The sequence below is a fragment of the Rhinatrema bivittatum genome, chromosome 5, assembly GCF_901001135.1.
Source record: "Rhinatrema bivittatum chromosome 5, aRhiBiv1.1, whole genome shotgun sequence".
Taxonomy (NCBI): Eukaryota; Metazoa; Chordata; class Amphibia; order Gymnophiona; family Rhinatrematidae; genus Rhinatrema; species Rhinatrema bivittatum.
The window spans coordinates 206,838,339-206,854,288 of record NC_042619.1 but is presented as its reverse complement, the minus strand read 5'-3'; the positions used below and the strand labels follow the sequence as shown (position 1 = coordinate 206,854,288).

Genomic DNA, 15,950 nt, shown 5'->3' with positions numbered 1-15,950 from the left:
ATTGTATCTTGAAAATACTGTCTACTATTTTAAACCTGGGTTGATGTGAGATGACACTTCTTCCTTGAAAAAGTCTCACAACCTAATGCAACACTGAGTATTATTCATATTAAGCCCCTTAGACAGAAAAGCCACTTATTCAACTGCCAGTCATTAACACAAGATCATAGAATACAATTAAAACCCAGACCTAAAAGAATCTAAAAACGTAAAAGCATATTGTCTTAAATGTTCTTAAGACTGCTAGCGCTGGCTGTTCATTCAGTTTAAGTTGATAAAAGCTTGGAAAAATAAATCCATTTAAGTTGTTTTCTAAAAGAAATGAAGAAGTTTCATTCGTTAGGACTTCATGGAGATCATTCCAAAGCATAGATCTTGCGACATTGAACTTAAGTTCACATGACTCAGCTAGTCTAATACGTTTAAAATAGGGCACATCCAATAAACTTCAAATGAAGAGCGGAGAGTATGGCATGGATATTGAGGGGGCAAACCATGAATGAACAACTTAGTGCGCTCATAATACTACTGTAGTTGAAAAACATGTCTCCAGTCCAGCCTTGTAGGTTCATTCAAACAATTTAAACTATGTCTAGATGCTGACTTTCCATTCATTGTTATTGATGATGGTTTCTTTGAGTTAGCTAATTTCCTAAGGAGCCTACAGAATAAATCTTACAAACCATGATCACACATCTGTAATCCCTGGCTGAGGTCCTCACTGAGGACTCCACTGGCCACCCTCAATTCTTCAACGTTAACTATTCAGATTTTCCCAGACACTTGCTAAAACCTCTCTCTGTTCCAAGATTCCTGTCGGGAAGGTACTGATCTCCAAGGCTTTACTGTCAATTAGTGGTGGAATAGTGAAAATGACTATTTACAACTCCTCATGCAATATAATCTATTTACATGTTTGGCTCTTCAATAAATCTGTGACTTTGTAACGCTTAATGAATCTTTTCTGTCATTCCTGATCCTTGCCACTTGAAAATTTTAGGATGAGGGCAGATGCAACTCAGTTAATATGATCACCATAAAGTCCCATATTGCATGCCTTGCTCCAGATGAATAGAATATACTTCTTACTTCCCAGTTCAATCTCATTTGTTCACTATCCATGTGATAATATAGTGGTTTATATCCAAATAGTGCCACTGATCTTCTCCTAAGTCCACAACTCCTCCCTGGAATGAATGAGAATTCAATAGTAACCGATGAAGAGTTACGAGTCTCTTCTGATGAGAAACTCCTACATTCTTTCAGGATGGATCCAAAAGGAACTCAGATGAAAGATAAAAATAAAACCAGTTTCATTAGTTAACCCACACATGAGGAAGAGAAGTGTGGATACATTTCTTCCTCAAATAAAAAAGTCAAAAGCTGGACAAGTGATCACATTTCAGATGACACACAATTATTCAAAGTAATGAAATCACAAGCGGATTATGATAAATTGCAGGAGGACCTTGAGAGGCTGAAAGATTTGGGCATCCATGTGGCAGATGAAATATAATGTGGACAATGCAAAGTGATGCATATAGGGAAAAAATAACCCAATGCTGTAGTTAACGATGTTATGTTCCATTTGAGGAGTTACCATCCAGGAAAGAGATCTAGGCGTCATATGGATAATACATTGAAATCATCAGCTCAGTATGTTGTGGCGATTAAAAAAGCAAACAATGTTAGGAATTATTAGAAAGGGAATAGCAAATAAAGCGAAGGATGTCATAATGCCTCTGTATCACTCAGTGGTTAGACAGTACCTTGAATATTGTGTGCAGTTCTGGTCACCACATCTCAAAAAAGATATAGTTGCTTTAGAGAAAATACAGAGAAGGGCATCAAAATGATAAATAGCAAGGAATGGCTCCTTTATGAGCAAAGGCTAAAAAGGTTAGGGCTGTTCAGTTTAGAAAGGACACGGCTGAGGTGGGATATGATAGAGTCTACCAAATCATGAAAGAACTTGAAATGGATAAATGAAATGGTTATTTACTCTTTCAGATTATACAAGGACATGTGCAAGTAGCACATTTAAAACAAATCGGAGAAAATTCTTTTCATTCAGCGCACAATTAAGCTCCGAAATTTGTTGCCAGAGGATGTGGTTAAGACAAATAGTATAGCTGGGTTTAAAAAAGGTTTGGATAAGTTCCTGGAGGAAAAGTCCATAACTGCTACTAATCAATAGGGAATGGCCACTGCTTGTTGCCGGCATTGATAGCATGAGATCTATTTAATATTTGGATACTTGCCAGGTACTTGTGACTTGAAGTGGCCACTATTGAAGACAGGATACTGGGCACCTTTTCTTCTGGTCCAGGCCCCAGGTCTCTTTCTAAGAAGCTGAAAGGTCCTTTTCCCAAAACAAAACAAATAATAGCCAGGAGCAAGCACAACAGCAAGTTCCCTCTGGAAAGGGTAACTCAAAATCCATACCTTGGGTTGTTATAGGACAGGACTCTACCATGACATTTTCCACGTGAGGGAAGTAGAACCCAACTCAATCTAACACTTTGCTGTTTGCACTTAAGTAATTAATGTGCTCCTTAGTAGCAACCCAGTAGGGATCTCTACACATCTAATCCATATGCTAAGGAAAAAGATGTAAACGTTCTGCTCAAAGGGATCAAATCATGAAATAACTTGCAAGGTTTGTTTTAGCATTTGTGGCCAAATCACTAGTTAACAGTATGTAGAGCATGTACGTAGTAAAAGGCACATGCTAAAGGGGATTATGGGCCTTGAATTATGTGCGCACCTGTGTACTGTGAATGTCAAAATCCTACTTCACTAACTGTAAGTGCCAGTAGCATAAGGGAATCCTCTCTCACCCTCCCAATCTCCATCCCACAGTCCAACATAAAAGAAACCCCTCCAGAGACTGGTCAGACCTTCCAGCCTGGATAAAACTGAGGCCACTTTGGGAGTCCCAACCAAATGCACCCACCCCTTCCCAGCCTCCAGAATTGGTTACTTACCACTTCACATGTTTTGTTATTTTGTTATGATAAGGACGTCCATCTCTTTGCACCTAGGGCCAATACCACCAAGTGTTTTCTTATTGATAAGATACTGACAGTCTGGTGGTGGCACACAGTTGCTGCTGATTGTTTAGAATCTGGAGGTGTAAAGCTCCGTATCTCATCACTTACCTCAGCTATCCAGACCCCACAATTATAACTGCCTTGTTCCTTACAAAGGATTTTGATGGATCTAGCAAAATAGAGACACATAGAAAAACCAACTCCAGTAATACTAAGGGCTTAAACATAATCGCTCCTACTTACTTCCCAAAAAAGAATGCAAAAATGAGTTTGAGTCTAATTTAAACTAGAAAAATTTGTCTAGTTTGAATTGACAGAATCTGTGTATCCCTGATAGCCATAGAAAAAAAATCAGTTGGATATTTTTCCCCATGAATCTGGTCAAAATCCAAGGAAATCTAGAGTGCATTTGAAGGAAATCTATGTGCAGAAATCTGAATTGGATTTTGAGTGGATCTGCCAGTAGATTTCGGCCTTGAATTCTACCACAAACTTGCCTCTCTAACCCCCCCAACCCCCCCAAAAAAAACAACCCCAAGGTTCATGACTAACGGCAAAATGCTAACATAAAGCATTTTTCTTTGGGTATTGATTGTGAATATAAACTGGTGCTAGCTTTTGTTTGTAGATTTTGGAAGTAGTAGTAGTGTGTTTGAGAGTATTGTGGATGTCCTGGATTGTAAAAACAACTTTATGGAAATGAGATTTTTTTATTTTTTTTTTGCAGACTTTGCTAATCAGATATGAGTGCCCATATGAGAAAAAACAGTAAATTTAAATAGTTTTGACTGGTCCAATTTTTAAATGACTCCATACCACTTCTCAACCAATTGAGAGGAAGCAGTGAGATACTATACTAAGGCAAAAAAAAAAAAAAAAATCACAAAGAGGATCGTTTTCCTATGCTGTCTCTATCTATTTTATGAGCTTTTAAGATTCATTCTCAACTGTAGGAAACAATCAAAGCTAGAAGAAGACAAAAGATAAAGCTGAGAGATCTGTGTAGGCAGTAATGGCAAATAAAAATGCACAGTTCCTGGAAATAAGCTGAAATCCTTACAATATGTGATGCACAAGAGATGATTCCAGTCACTATGCCATTGTTAATCAATTGGAGGATTTTTTTCATGAGCTATGCCAAGGTTGGCATTAAATGGAAAACATTTATTCTGTACATGAAAAGTAGAATGCAGTTTTTAAATCTGTTGACTACAAGAAAGATGGTTGGGTTAATGGAGCTTCATGCATAAAATATTGATGGGATATTGTGACCTCACCTTGAATATTGTATGCAGTTCTGGTTACCCCATTTAAAAAAAAAAGCATTGCAGAACTGGAAAAGGTGAAGAGTGTTGCGCATCCCAGCCATGTCCGCTCCGCGGCCAGCACTGCTCACCTCGCTCTCCCGTCCACGAGCTCCGGGCTCTCCTCCTCCGCAGCCGCAGCCAGTACGCAGCGTCTCTGGCTCCCCCGCTCTCAGTCTCCCATGCAGGTCTCACAGCGGAGCTCCCTTCAGGGCTCCGCGTCCTCTGGGTCCTCGGCCCCGCCTTAGGCGTGCATGCGGCCGGGCTGCAGCCCTTTAAAGGGCCAAGCGCGGGAAAACCCCTAGAGGTGCATGCTGATGACATCACAGAGACTCCATATATAAGGCAGGGCTCAAACCGATGATCCCTGCCTTGGCAATCGGGTCGTACACTCCGGTGTTCCAGTTTGCCTGTTCCGGCGTCTCCTGTTCCAGCGTCTCCTGTTCCAGCGTCTCCTGCTCCTTTGTCTCTCCATTCCTGGTAGTACCCTTCGGACTGATCTCATGGTACTGACCTTTGCTTGCTCGTGACCTCGTCTGACTGCTGTCCGGATCTTGACCTCTGTCTGTTCACTGACCACGTGTGATCGCTGCCTGGAACTTGACCTCTGCCTGTCCACTGACTTCGTCTGACCGCAGCCTGGAACTTGACCTCTGCCTTACCTGACTACTCCTGGATTGACTAAAGGTACTGACCCCTGCTTCGGCTGACCATTCTGGACTGGCCTTGATTCTCGCAATCCACTCGGACACTCTATTTTGGCCTGCTGTGACCTCTGGACATTCTCGCTTGGACATCGACGGCGCACCCTTGTTTGTGGTGGGCACGCCCCTGTGCTTCCTCTTTAGGAGACCCACCTAAGATCAGGCGGCCCGGGTACCCAAGGGGCTCAACCTGCGGAAACCCCGGGTTGCTATTGGCGAAGCTCCAGCTAGCATCTGTCTCCTCTTGTGCTCCCCTCCTGGTGGCAGGGCTCTCTGGGTCCAACCAGAGGGCCGTACCAATCCTGCACCAGGCCAAGGGTCCACCTCCAGCGCAACAAAGAGGAGGGTGACAACAGTGATTAAAGAGGATGGAACATCTCTCCTGTGATGAGAGGCCACACAGGCTAGGGATGTTCAGCTTTGGAAAAGAGACAGCTGAAAGGGGGCAGGATAGAAGTTTTTAAAATCATGAGTTGGGTGGGACAGGTAAATAATGGTTATTTACCCTTTAATATAATACTACAACAAGGGGATATTCAATGAAACTAACAACCACGAGATTTAAAATAAAAAATGTACTTTTTTTTTACAGTACCACATCAAGCTGTGGAATCTGTTGTCAGAGGACATGGTCAAGACATCCAGCATAGCGAGGTTTAAAGAGGTTTGGACAGGTTTCTGGAGGAAAAGTCCATAAAACATTATTAGTCATGTAGATTAAAGAAAGCTTTTGCTATCCCTGGGAGCAAATAACGGAAATTAGTTTATTTTATGGGATATGCTGGGTACTCGCAATCCGCACGGGCCACTGTTAGAGACAGGATGCTGGGCTTAATGGACCTTAGTCTGAACCAGCATGGCCTTTCTTATGTTCCTATGCTCTTATGTGTCTTCTGTTAAATTCTTTATTCATTTCTTTGGATTTTTTTTTCCTCTGTTACTGAAGTCATTCATTCTTTCTTTCTTGCTTCCCTTTTGAGGATTGCAGATTTTCCAGAGCTCTAGGCTGCTTTAGAGAAGTTTTGCGCCTGTAAATTTAAAGCCCTGTCCAGGCTGTCAAGCCCTGATGCATGAGCCTGCAAACAAAGAATAATTAAGAGTATGAGATCCTGTTGGAAGCAATCTAAAGTGGCAGTGGGAGGACTGCTCCATTCTGTTTCTAAAGATAGTATTGTGGGGGTGCCATGTTAGTCCACTTGGATATGTAGAGTTAAGGGTCAACAAACAAGTTGTAGATGATACCTTTTTCTTGGACTAACTTAATACATTAATTTTTTAGAGTTATCTTGTCTTCACCGGGTAACACAGACAGAAATTATTTAAAGTGCTTTACACATTTTGGTAGAGTTTTCTCCAGTACTGTATGTTATTCTTGAAAGTTGCTTGATAGTATGTCCGTATGTAGGGATCCTGTTAGTTCCCTATTAAAGTTAGTCAGGAATACCATTTGGTGTGGGAGCCTAATGAGGAACAGCTCCTCCATGTAGAAGGTATCAATGGATGTGTCCCTCTGGTTCATAAAGCCATATCACCATTTTGCTTCATGGATTTCCCTTTGTTTCTTCCAGAGACAGTATGTCTTCACTGTGATCTGACTTTTCTATTTATTAACTTAAAACTTCCATGGAGATCTTTTATTTGGAATGGGAATTTCTTTCCACTCTCCCAGTCCACTCTTTAAATTACTTTATTTAAGTTTAGAGTTCCCAAACACTTGGGATTCAGTTAAACTTATTTAATTTTGCTCTTAAATTTAATGGGAGAGGTTCTCTTCATGCAAGAAGAATCTGTGATCACCAAAATCCAAGGAGAAGATGACATACTGCCATCCTTTGAGAGTAAGAAGGAGAAAAGGGAGAAGGAAGAGGAGCTGGACCCCATCCAGGGTCCATGTGAATCTACTGAAGATTCGGAGAAGAGGAGTTAAAAGTATCACCCTAATAGTGTATGGAGAGAGAGAAGAAAAGGAAGTAAGGAGGAGGTAGGATATAAAAGTCTATATAACTTAATCCCATCTTTGATTCGATTATTAGGAAGGTAGACAGCTGGGTGGCTGGTGGGCGTGAGGATTGCCTGGTAACATGCCTACCTGGTGCGAAGGTGGCGAACCTCACGCGTCACCTAGATAGGATTTTAGACAGTGCTGGGGAGGAGCCGGCTGTCGTGGTACATGTGGGCACTAACGACATGGGAAAATGTGGGAAGGAGGTTCTGGAAGCCAAATTTAGGCTCTTAGGGTAGAAAACTTAAATCTAGAACCTCCAGGGTAGCATTCTCTGAAATGCTCCCTGTTCCACGTGCAGGTCACCAGAGGCAGGCAGAGCTCCAGAGTCTCAATGCGTGGATGAGACGATGGTGCAAGGAAGAAGGATTCAGTTTTGTTAGGAACTGGGGAACCTTTTGGGGGAAGGGGGAGTCTCTTCCAATGGGATTGACTCCACCTTTAGGGTGGAACCAGACTGCTGGCACTAACCTTTAAAAAGGAGACAGACAGCTTTTAAACTAGAGCAAAGGGGAAAGTCGACAGTCGCTCAGCAGTGCATGGTTCGGAGAGAGGTATCTTCAAAGGATACTAATGATGCATTAGAATTAGGGCATCCTGACAGTGAGGTTCCAATAATAAGAAAAGTAGTCCAACTGCCTGTAACTAAAAACTCACCTGAGCTAAAAAATTCTAACTTATCCCTATCAATTAAAAAGCAGAATGAAAATACAAACAAAAAACAAACTTTGAAATGTTTGTATGCTAATGCCAGAAGTCTAAGAAGTAAGATGGGAGAATTTGAATGTATAGCAGTGAATGATGACATAGACTTAATTGGCATCTCAGAGACATGGTGGAAGGAGGACAACCAATGGGACAGTGCTATACCGGGGTACAAATTATATCGCAATAACAGAGAGGAGCACCCGGGAGGCGGTGTGGTGCTTTATGTCCAGGATGGCATAGAGTCCAACAGGATAAACATCCTGCACGAGACTAAATGCACAATTGAATCTTTATGGGTAGAAATCCCTTGTGTGTCGGGGAAGACTATAGTGATAGGAGTATACTACCATCCACTTGGGCAAGATGGTGAGACGGACAGTGAAATGCTAAGAGAAATTAGGGAAGCTAACCAAATTGGTAGTGCGGTAATAATGGGAGACTTCAATTACCCCAATATTGACTGGGTAAATGTATCATCGGGACATGCTAGAGAGATAAAGTTCCTGGATGGAATAAATGATAGCTTTATGGAGCAATTGGTTCAGGAACTGATGAAAGAGGGAGCAATTTTAGATCTAATTCTGAGTGGAGAACAGGATTTGGTGAGAGAAGTAATGGTGGTGGGGCCGCTTGGCAATAGTGATCATAATATGATCAAATTTGATTTAATGACTGGAAAAGGAACAGTGTGCAAATCCAAGGCTCTCGTGCTAAACTTTCAAAAGGGAAACTTTGATAAAATGAGAAAAATAGAAAAAACTGAAAGGAGCAGCTACAAAAGTGTGCAAGAGGCGTGGTCATTATTAAAAAATACCATCCTAGAAACACAATCCAGATGTATTCCACACATTAAGAAAGGTGGAAAGGAAAGGTGGAAAGAAGGCAAAACGATTACCGGCATGGTTAAAAGGGGAGGTGAAAGAAGCTATTTTAGCCAAAAGATCTTCATTCAAAAATTGGAAGAAGGATCCAACAGAAGAAAATAGGATAATGCATAAACATTGGCAAGTTAAATGTAAGACATTGATAAAAGGCTAAGAGAGATTTGAAAAGAAGTTGGCCGTAGAGGCAAAAATTCACAGTAAAAACTTTTAAAAATATATCCGAAGCAGAAAGCCTGTGAGGGAGTCAGTTGGACAGTTAGATGATCAAGGGGTTAAAGGGGCACTTAGAGAAGATAAGGCCATCGCGGAAAGATTAAATGATTTCTTTTATTCTGTGTTTACTGAAGAGAAGGTTTTCATGGGTAATGATTCAGATGGACTGAACCAAATCACGGTGAACCTAGAAGATGTGGTAGACCTGATTGACAAATTGAAGAGTAGTAAATCACCTGGACCGGATGGTATACACCCCAGAGTTCTGAAGGAACTAAAAAATGAAATTTCTGACCTATTAGTAAAAATTTGTAACCTGTCATGAAAATCATCCATTGTACCTGAAGACTGGAGGATAGCTAATGTAACCCCCATATTTAAAAAGGGCTCTAGTGGCGATCTGGGAAACTACAGACCGGTTAGCCTGACTTCAGTGCAGGAAAAATAGTGGAAAGTATTCTAAACATCAAAATCACAGAACATATAGAAAGACATGGTTTAAAATAATAAATCAGCATGGCTTTAACCAAGGCAAGTCTTGCCTTATAAATCTGCTTCACTTTTTTGAAGGAGTTAATAAACATGTGGATAAAGGTGCATTTGTAGATGTAGTGTACTTGGATTTTCAGAAGGCATTTGACAAAGTTCCTCATGAGAGGCTTCTAGGAAAAATAAAAAGTCGCGATGTCCTTTCGGGGATTACAAACTGGCTAAAAGACAGGAAACAGAGAGTAGGATTAAATGGACAATTTTCTCAGTGGAAGGGTGTGGGCTGTGGAGTGCCTCAGGGATCTGTATTGGGATCCTTACTTTTCAATATATTTATAAATGATCTGGAAAGAAATATGACAAGTGAGGTAATCAAATTTGCAGATGATACAAAATTGTTCAGAGTAGTTAAATCACAAGCAGATTGTGATAAATTGCAGGAACACCTTGTAAGGCTGGAAAATTGGGCATCAAAATGGCAGATGAAATTTAATGTGGACAATGCAAGGTGATGCATATAGGGAAAAATAACCCATGCTATAGTTGCACAATGTTAGGTTCCATATTAGGTGCTACAACCCAAGAAAGAGATCTAGGCGTCGTAGTGGATAACACATTGAAATCATTGGTTCAGTGTACTGCGGCAGTCAAAAAAGCAAACAGAATGTTGGGAATTATTAGAAAGGGAATGGTGAATAAAACGGAAAATGTCATAATGCCTCTGTATCGCTCCATGGTGAGACCACACCTTGAATACTGTGTACAATTCTGGTCACCGCATCTCAAAAAAGATATAATTGCGATGGAGAAGGTACAGAGAAGGGCGACCAAAATAATAAAGGGAATGGAACAGCTCCCCTATGAGGAAAGACTAAAGATGTTAGGACTTTTCAGCTTGGAGAAGAGACGGCTGAGGGGGGATATGATAGAGGTGTTTAAAATCATGAGAGGTCTAGAACAGGTAGATGTGAATCAGTTATTTACTCTTTCAGATAATAGAAAGACTAGGGGGCACTACATGAAGTTAGCATGTGGCACATTTAAAACTAATCGGAGAAAGTTCTTTTTCACTCAACACACAATTAAACTCTGGCATTTGTTGCCAGATGATGTGGTTAGTGCAGTTAGTATAGCTGTGTTTAAAAAAGGATTGGATAAGTTCTTGGAGGAGAAGTCCATTACCTGCTATTAAGTTCACTTAGAGAATAGCCACTGCCATTAGCAATGGTAACATGGAATAGACTTAGTTTTTGGGTACTTGCCAGGTTCTTATGGCCTGGATTGGCCGCTGTTGGAAACAGGATGCTGGGTTTGATGGACCCTTGGTCTGACCCAGTATGGCATGTTCTTATGTTCTTATACCCAACATTCTTAGTATCCAACAGGAGGGAAGAATTCAAGTATCTAAAAGAGCTATGTCAATTGGCTTTAATATCTAAATGTTGAGAAAGACTTTAAGAAGTCACAGACTTACTTAAAAAGCACTTGTACTATCTTAAAAGTGAAGCAGACATCTGTAATGACTTTAAACCATTATTTTGTACTTTTATCAGTAAAAAAGAAATGTTGGAAACCACCAAACAATCCTCATGAGTTTTACTGAGTAATGACTTTGATGCTCGTCTATGCTGTTACCATCAGTGCAAGGTGCAAAGACTTTTATGTGGGACTACTAAGAGCAATGTGAAGGGCCTTGAAAGGAATCTTTCTCCTCGCACAGAAAACCCTGGAGTTTGATCTTTTAGTATAACAGTCGTCCATCTGAAATTAGAAATGTGAGATATGGCCCCTAGAACTGTTATCCAGATTCAACCATCACAGGGATTACACATATTTTCACTAAAAGTACCAAAGTATTATGTCTATCATATCAGGGGCCTGGAATACTAAAGCTCTGTAAATTATTCTCTTATATTATTTGTAGCTCAAAATTTCAATGGGTTTCGGAAACCCATGTGGATGAAACCTATAGAACTATGAGGATATGTACATCAGTCATTCAGATTAATGGATATATCTTGAGGTATTTGGCTAGTGTCATTTTGTCTCATGCTGCTATAAAGATGATTGAGTCAGCTCAGAGGCTATTCTACTACTATTGTTACTCATCACTTTTAAAGTGCTACTAGATATAAGCAGTGCTGTACAGATGTATATAAAAAACAGTCCCTTCTTCATGGAAATTATAGCATATAAATGAATGCATGAAAAGAGTCTATGGGAAGTGTATTTATTGTACAGAAGTGGTAAGAATTTAAAAGCAGCCTAAAAAAATTGAGTGTGTTTATACTTGAATATGGCCAGAGAGGGAGCATGACATACTCACTCAGGAAGTCTACTCCAGGCCGAAAGTGCAGAGACGGGAGTTGGTGATGGAGGAGCTGAGCACAGACAAGAGCAATTTATCCAATAAATGGAGTTTACAAGGAAGGATGTAGGAAGAGAGAAGACAGATGAGGAGCTGCAGAGTGAAAGCATTTGTGGGCGAGAGGGAAGCTTGAACCATATGCAGAAGTGGACAAGGAGTTAATATAGCCTCTTGAGAAGAGGGGTTAAATGGTCATAGAAACATTGAAGAAGAGAAGTCATGCAACTGAATTATGAATGGATTGCACTGGAGAAATATGGGTCAGCAGGAGGCCTACAGACAGCAACTTGAGTAGGCTAAGCAGAAGGTGATAAAGAGTGAATACTATTTATTTATTTATGTATTTATTTGTATGCCGTCATAATACAAAGTTGCACCCACCCAAGTGGCATAGTTTCCTGATGCCCTTTGGCAATTGTAATAGTTAAATCAATCTCGACTGTTCTCATTACCTACTGCCTACTACCCTTTTCCTGACTTTGGAAATGCTATGCCAAACAGCCATTTTGGTAACATGCTCATAAAGGAAGGGACAGATTTTACCAATATTACAGAGGAAGAAATGACATACTTAAGCATTGTTTTGAATGAGCGTAGAAAAGGAGAAAGAGGCATCAAAGATGATCCCAAGGTTGCAGGCTGAGGGAACCGGTTGAGCACACCATCTACAGAGACCAAAAAAGAGGGAAGAGGGGAATTGAGTTTGGAGTGTTAGACAAGAAATTCTGATTTGGCCATAAAACGTTTAAAGTGGCAGTGGGACATCCCGGGAAGCTGAGGTCTGTGACTGAATTATTGGAGAAATATCTGGCGTAGAGAGGTAGATCTAGAAGTCATCAGCATAAAAGTGGTATTGAAAGGCATGGGAGGAGATCAGAGACCTAGGGAGGAGATGTAGAGAGAAAACAGAAGAAGGCCCAGGATAGAGCAGTCGCAAAGAGATTTAGTCTTGGGCATTATTTTTTGAGCACCTCTGAATTTTGCAGAAAAGGAGCCTATATGTGGTTTGCTATATCAGACATAGTCTAGATAAAAATAAGTGGTAATATCTGAGCTTATGATCTGTGGGTGCGGACAGGCAGGAAAGAGTCCACTTGCACCAAGTGTAAAGAAGTAGTCACAGAAGCAAAGCCAGTATTCAAGAAACAACCCCTTATATGTAGAAAATGCATTGTGATCTTGGGAAAAGTAGCTTTTCTTTCCTTAAAAAAAAAAAATGGTTTTGTTGATGAGTTCAGATTGATGACTGATTCTGTAACAGCATGAAAAAAATGATTTGGTAGGATTGTTCATAATGGTTAAACACCGCTTCTAATAGGGCTGAACTAACCATTGTGAATGCTTAATGAAGTTGCAGTTGTACAATTCAACTGAATATATGTAATAAAAACCTGAAATGTTGGATGATTCACTCCTGATTTGTTGATTGACGGTTATTAAACAGTGAAGCGAGATTTCTTCCACAGGGACCATCTAAATTAATGTTACATCTGTTTCTGCTTCTAACAAATCTATAACAACTGCTATCCAAGGACTTATTGAAAGCTTATTGGCTGAAATACCTGATGAAGGTGACGCAGCTGCTAATATGAGAGTAAGAAGGATTACAGGGAAGTAAATTTAGCATGGAACCAGCTGCAAGGATCAGAGAAAACGTAGTTTGGATGGAGCTGGCTCCCACCTCACTGTCCCACTACCAAGGGTTCTGCTTAAACTGTAGTTGTAAATAAGTACTCCACAAATAGGAATTTCTAGTTTAATACATGCCACACTTCTCTGTGTCAGTGCAGTTCTTACCTCCTGCTTCATAGGGCCAAATTCAAACTAAATAGTTTCCATATTAACCAAAAAAATGACGGACGATAAAGGCCCATCCTGCAGATAAATGACAGTAGAGGATGGCCTATCCCTTCTGCCCAACAAGGTATTCAGGGCTATAACTGCCGCTCCATGCAGATTACTTCCAAACGTTCTGTTTTGGGTTGTAACTGCCACTCTGTGCAGAGTGCCCCTTCACCTTCTGTTTATGGTTATAACCACTTCTCCATTCAGGTTACCCCCATGCCTTCTTGTTTGGGGCTATAACTACTGCTCCAGGCAAGCTACAACCCCCACCTCGCCTTTTTGTTCACAACTATAATTGCTGCTCCATGCAGGTTACCCCATGCTTTATGTTAAGGGTAGTAATTGCTGCTTCATGCAGGTTACCCCCATGCCTTATGTTAAGGGTAGTAACTGCTGCACCATGCAGGTTACCCCATGCCTTATGTTAAGGGTAGTAACTGCTGCTCCATGCAGGTTACCCCATGCCTTATGTTAAGGGTAGTAACTGCTGCTCCATGCCGGTTACCCCATGCCTTATGTTAAGGGTAGTAACTGCTGCTCCATGCAGGTTACCCCATGCCTTATGTTAAGGGTAGTAACTGCCGCTCCATGAAGGTTACCCCGTGCCTTATGTTAACTGCTGCTCCATGCAGGTTACCCCATGCCTTATGTTAAGGGTAGTAACTGCTGCTCCATGCCGGTTACCCCATGCCTTATGTTAAGGGTAGTAACTGCTGCTCCATGCAGGTTACCCCATGCCTTATGTTAAGGGTAGTAACTGCCGCTCCATGAAGGTTACCCCATGCCTTATGTTAACTGCTTCTCCATGCAGGTTACCCCATGCTTTATGTTAAGGGTAGTAACTGCTGCTCCATGCAGGTTACCCCGTGCCTTATGTTAAGGGTAGTAACTGCTGCTCCATGCAGGTTACCCCATGCCTTATGTTAAGGGTAGTAACTGCCGCTCCATGAAGGTTACCCCGTGCCTTATGTTAACTGCTGCTCCATGCAGGTTACCCCATGCCTTATGTTAAGGGTAGTAACTGCTGCTCCATGCCGGTTACCCCATGCCTTATGTTAAGGGTAGTAACTGCTGCTCCATGCAGGTTACCCCATGCCTTATGTTAAGGGTAGTAACTGCCGCTCCATGAAGGTTACCCCATGCCTTATGTTAACTGCTTCTCCATGCAGGTTACCCCATGCTTTATGTTAAGGGTAGTAATTGCTGCTCCAAGCAGCTTACCCCCATGCCTTATGTTAAGGGTAGTAACTGCTGCTCCATGCAGGATACCCCATGCCTTATGTTAAGGGTAGTAACTGCCGCTCCATGCAGGTTACCCCGTGCCTTATGTTAAGGGTAGTAACTGCTTCTCCATGCAGGTTTCTCCATGCTTTATGTTAAGGGTAGTAACTGCTTCTCCATGCAGGTTACCCCATGCAGAAAAGCTATCACAAGTTACCCAGTGCTTTATTTCCATCCTCTTGCAATAGGGATCCTCTGTGCTTATGAATTCTGGCAGGACCCATACTATGGAACACCTTGCCCTTGGAGTTAAGACTACAAAGTAACAACAAAACCTTTAGAAAAAATGTAAAAACCTGGCTCTTTAAACAAGCTTATCAAAAAGAGAAAGGAGAATAGTACCCAGGGGAAAGCAAGTACAAACAAACAATTGAACAACAAACACATAACCAAAATCAATATGTGTATAATTTTATTTGTTATTTAGCTTAAGTTTCATTTTTAAGTTCATCAATAAAGGATAAAAGTACAATGAAAAAGCTAATCTCGTATCCTAAAATGATACAATGAGAAATGGACATGATTCATTACACTTACCAATTAATATTGTTTACAAACTATGGGCCTCATTTTCTAAAGTACCTTCTATGGTGGCGCTGCCGGTTTCGCACCCAAAAGTACCACCATAGAAGGTGTAGCTATTGGACGCGAAAAGGCCCTTACCTTTTCGTCGTCCGCAGCGTCTTCGCGGAGTCAGCCCAGACTCCTCCTCTTCCAGGGCCGACTCCGCCCCCATCTTGGTATCGCACGCGATAAGGGACTTTTCGTGTGCAGTCCGTCTGGTAAATGACCCCCTAAGTTACCGATCCTTAATGGCACCTATGTAACTTAATATGCTTTAGCATCATTTTTATGTACCTTAATGTAAACTGTTGTGACGGTCCCCACTGAACGACGGTATAGAAAAAATGTTAAAATAAAATAAAATAAATAAATAAGATTACCTCTTCTGCAAGGGCATTCCAGAGGGTAACCTGTAAGGTACAATAAATGATTCTGGATTTTCCAGTATGCAAATTTCTGTATGTGGCTGATAACAGGCACAAACACTGACTGGGAATCAGGTTGATTAATTCATGGCAGGTTCTTTATAGCACAG

At 41.1% G+C, this 15,950-nt stretch overlaps 1 protein-coding gene across 1 annotated transcript in view; it reads left to right on the top strand.

The window, feature by feature from the left end:
* Positions 1–15,950, top strand: part of DMD (dystrophin) — a 3,148,630-nt gene that overhangs the window by 2,242,605 nt on the left and 890,075 nt on the right. The window lies entirely within an intron of this gene.